The following is a 4,957-nucleotide window of genomic DNA, read 5'->3' as shown; positions in this document are numbered from 1 at the left end:
TGGAAGAATCTTAAAATATTGCTTTTAACTATAGTTTAGAGTTTGCAATAGGTACATTTTCCCATATGCCACTCTATTATGAACTCCTTGTAATAGTGACATGACATTGTTCTAGTTCATGAAAGATCATTTTTATATTTGTATTTTAATCATCATCATCACCCACTGTAGGCTTTACTGTGTTCTACAGTCCACTGATTTATCTTCTAACTTTCCTTTTTGTGACATACTCAACTTCAACCCTTGCCTTTCAACAACAATCACACTCATAATTCAGTGCTGTTAATTACACTCACCATCATAATGTGCTACCATCACCTGTCTCTGTTTCCAAACATTTAAACTGAACCTAGCTAAAAATTCTGCACACATTAAACATCTGCTCCCCATTTTCATGGAATCTTAATCTAGGACAAAACATTGAAATACCTCAGTACATACACATAGCACCATGTATTTTCGATCTCTCACCCATCCTCTGAGACCATGTTAGGTGCTCATATCAGGCATTAGGTCAACTGATCCATTTGGTGTCTGATCAGTAGGGGAACAGCATTCTTGAATAGATTATATAAATGCTTCTTATTAGGAAAATTCCAGAAATGGCTGAGAAATAACGTCCATAAATAAAAAACCGAATGCCCCAGGCCCTGGTCATTAACCACGGTTACAGTTAGTGACAATGAAAGTGTTGATTCCAAACACCAGGGTGCTGTGTTCCATGCTAAGATTCATAAAGATCTGAAATTTCTCCTAAGGTTCTAAGAAACATGTAACTTGACTTGAATATCACAAGACCAGCATAGCACACCCAAGTATTAGCTGTATAGTACATGAGAAATTAGACCCCGCACCTGCTGCTGAGATTCTCAATGTCAACTCTCCCAAAAGATCCAAGTTGATTTTAAACCTTGTTTTCAACCATAATCACATTCACAATTCAGTGCTGTTAATTGTGCTCATCATCATAACATGCTACCATCATCTCTGTTATATAACCTGCTGCAAAGCCCATAGCCCCTGCAAAGGTTGCAAGGGCTTCCACTGTTCTGCTATAAATTTTATTGCTTTGGGAAGGGACCTTGTACTGCTGTAGGATTTGAACATAGTTCAAAACCTGATTAAAACCTGCTGTGGATAAAGCCTACCAGAGAGACCAGTAAAAAAAGATGCTTTGAGGAGTAGCACTCTTTCAAATCTTGGAACCACTGTGTAAAAACTCTCAAAGTCACTTTTTTTTTCTGCTTTAAGCTGCTCAACTAGCAGTCCTCCATAGGTCCTGAAATGTTGAAAAGCTTTTGGGAGACTGGTTGGTGATCCTGAACAGGGCTCTTCTAAGCCAGCATCTTTTCCTGATGGCTTTTGAGGGGCTTCTTTGTTGAATATTGCTTGAAAAGACATGCTGTTCCTGGGAATCGGTAGACAAAGTAAGAAAAGGAAGGCCATGGAGACAGAGACCAAGGATATGATGTGGAGGTAAAAATGTGACAGGTCAGCCAGGGATACCAGTGCCTGGGCCAGCATGGAGGTCACTGTTAGGCCATGGGGTCACGTTCCTACAGTAGTTGCTCACTTGCTGGTCATGTTCCAGGCTGACCTGCTACGTAGACATAGAAGACCCACTTGGTGGTGGGGACCAAGCCATAGGTGACCTCCAGCACCTGCATGGCTGCTAATCCTTGACCAAATATGAGCAGCACCCAGATCACAATGAAAGTGACACCCTGTAAGGTGGTAGCTGGCTTGTAGAGAACGTAATCAATGAGCATGAACACGGGGGCAGCAGTGCCAGGTATGTTCACATCAAAGAGGAAGAATATCTTTTGTGATCACACTGAGGCTCATATTTTTATCTGGTCCTGCTAAATAAGGCACAACAACTGGTTCTTATAATTTCACCATTGAGAAAAATCCAAATAAGCAGAGAATTACTATGGGAAAAACCCAGGAGCAGTTTGGTGAAGTTCGGCTACAATCCATGTCTCACGAGATTTGTATCAGGCTGAGATTGGATAGTGCAGAAACTGATGTTGTGGGAAAACAAAATTGTTTAATTTTGATTTCTCTGCTTCTCTGAGTTCTGTCTGTTTTCATTCCTTTCTGTGCCGAGTTCCTAATGCTGCCTCTTCTATCCAGTCACTTTTGATAAACTTTTTCCACCTTTCTTCCATCTGAAAAGCCAAGCCGGTGATTCTTTCTGCCACCACCACCTCCACCTCCACCCGTCAGTACTGGAGCACCCTGTCTGGTTACAGCAAAACATGGTTACGCGCCTTCGTTTTTACCTAACCCATAAGTAACCCATGCATTCTTGCCATGACAAACAGTAAGAGCATAAGCTGCTCCATTGGTAACAAGGAAAAGAAACCACAGTGCCTCTGTCTAGACAAATGACACAGGATTCCAACGGTGTCTTCAAATTCTCCCTTCTCCACAGTTGTCTTCTTCTTATAGACCTGTCCAATAATGGTGGCTAGAGTAGCAGAGCAAATTAGTCACCTTCTGTAAGTCCCAAGAGACTATACATTCCCAATAACGTTGAGCTTTCTTTAGAATATGGAGCATCATCCTTTTCTAAGCCTCAAAGAGGAAAAGAGCTAGAAGACATAGGGTGTGCTGGTTTGAAAGGAACTATGCCCCCTAAGAAAAGCCATGTTTTGATATAAATCCCATTTCTTAAAGGTAGAATAAATCCATATTCAATACTGTATATTTGAAACTGTAATGAGATCATCTCCCTGGTTGATGTGATTTATTTAAGAATGGTTGTTAAACTGGATTAGGGGATGACATGTCTCCACCCATTTGAGTGGGTCTTGATTAGTTTCTGAAGTCCTATAAAAGAGGAAACATTTTGGAGGATGAGAGATTCAGAGAGATTCAGAGAGAGCAGAACGATGAAGCCATGAGATGCAGAGAGTCCAGGAGCCAGCAACCTTTGGAGATGAAGAAGGAAAATGCCTCCTGGGGAGCTTCACAAAATAGGAAGCCAGGAGAGAAAGCTAGCAGATGATGCTGTATTCGCCACGTGCCCTTCCAGCAGAGAGAGAAGTCCTGACTGTGTTCGCCTTGTGCCGTCTTACTTGAGAGAGAGACTCTGAACTTCATCAGACTTCTTGAACCAAGGTATCTTTTCCCTGGATGCCTTTGATTGGACAGTTCTATAGACTTGTTTTAATTGGGACATTTTCTCAACCTTAGAACTGTAAACTTGCAACTCATTAAATTCTCCCTTTTAAAAGCTATTCCATTTCTGGTATATTGCATTCCAGCAGCTAGCAAACTAGAACATAGGGTTATTAAGTGGTTGCTGTGACCCTAAAATAACAAATGGGTTTTGTAAACAACGAAAATAGTTGTTGCATTGCCAACCTGCCAGTACTAATAAAGAAGACCCAATTGCAAAGATGGCCTGTTACTGTGTAGTCATCTTCTTTCTCTGGTGAAGAAAAAGCAGGGAGATAAAATTGTCTTCTAATATGGGCATGTATATTTTAAGATCCCACTGACCATTCTTGAACAATTATGCTTTAACTAAAGCTAGAGAGATTTAGGCTACATGTAAGGAAGAAATACTTGTCCGAGTAAGATTATCAAAACTGAAATAGGAAGCTTAGAAAATATTTACATGAATCCAAATAGTAATGATTTTGGCTATCAAAAAAATTGGTTTGATTAGTCGAAAAGATGAATCCTTTTTATTTGTGCTGGACTGAGTCTTTCTTGGAAACAGCAATTTGGACCTGAACAGCTTTTCTACTAGATGGGTGGTTCTCAGTGAGAGTGGGATTGCTGGCTATGCGAAATTTGGAATTTTTTTTCAATATTACATTAATTTATGGGTTCTAATAGGCACTTACTAAGCAGGGAGCTGAGATAAGGGGCACCTTGCAATTCTTGAGACCATCTTGCACAGTAAATACATATTCGGTGTTAAGTATTACTTTTGAAGAATACCCCACTAACGGTCAAGCAGATGCAGAGTCTATTTGTATTTATCTGAGCCTAGGAACAATTACTTTTCATAAGAAAGAAGTATTTTGACACAGTTTGAATGTACACTAAATGCTCCAGAAATGCAACTACTGTATTGGTAGAATGAAGATTTTTCTTTGGTTTGTAAGGAATTTTAAGTAATATTGTTGAACTTTTCAGAAAATCAGGTCCCAGTAACAATGCTATTCATGACATCTGGGGATTTGGTACACACATCTGTGTTATTTCACATTTGTAGCTTTCACATTTATAAGGATTCTTCAATTGGGTGGGAACACGAGAACATTTATCTTCTAACAAAGAAGTACCACCAAATTTGTATATTGAAAACATTTTATTTCATTATAAATTGCACTCCTTTTATTTTAATTTTATATTATCATTTAGGATTTATATTTATAAGTCAGTAAATGTATGATTTTTGGTTCAAAATAGTAAAGGAGCATTACACAGTACTTCTTATCAAAAGGGGTCAGTGAAGCTGATTGAGAAACCAGTGGACTAGATTTTATGTAGGTTTAAGATCCTGGACACAATAGAGAAGTTTCTCATTCAATTCTAAAGACATTACTATTTGCATGGCTACTTGAAAACTGATACCATGAAAATTGGTGGACCACTCAAAGATACCCTTAAACAACTGTTATGGAATATCTTTATGTTTATATTATTCCCCTAAAAGGAGGATGCAAAATTGGATGAACATTGTCTATACTCAAGCTTGGTTAAAAGGTCTGGTAGGCCTAACAGGGTAGAGTGAGGTTCTGAGGCTAGGAAGGAGAGAACAGGGTTTTTTTTCCTGAGCTTAGAATAGAATAACAATTTTCTGTGAGCATGGGGAGATAATGCCTAAAGCCACCAGAATATTCTAGACTTTCCAGTTTATGAGACAAAAGGCAAAGTACAGAAATCCATCTACAGAGATAAATATAGGAAGTCACAGGGAGAACATAGTGACTAC

At 39.1% G+C, this 4,957-nt stretch overlaps 1 pseudogene; it reads right to left on the bottom strand.

Annotated features, from left to right (window-relative positions):
• Nucleotides 1–489: 489 nt before the first annotated feature.
• LOC143656854 (thiamine transporter 2 pseudogene) lies at nucleotides 490–1,980 on the bottom strand (annotated as a pseudogene).
• Nucleotides 1,981–4,957: the final 2,977 nt, after the last annotated feature.

Source organism: Tamandua tetradactyla, chromosome 15 (genome assembly GCF_023851605.1).
Source record: "Tamandua tetradactyla isolate mTamTet1 chromosome 15, mTamTet1.pri, whole genome shotgun sequence".
Classification (NCBI taxonomy): Eukaryota; Metazoa; Chordata; class Mammalia; order Pilosa; family Myrmecophagidae; genus Tamandua; species Tamandua tetradactyla.
Note: the sequence above shows the minus strand (reverse complement) of the source record. Positions and strands in the feature narration are given on the sequence as shown.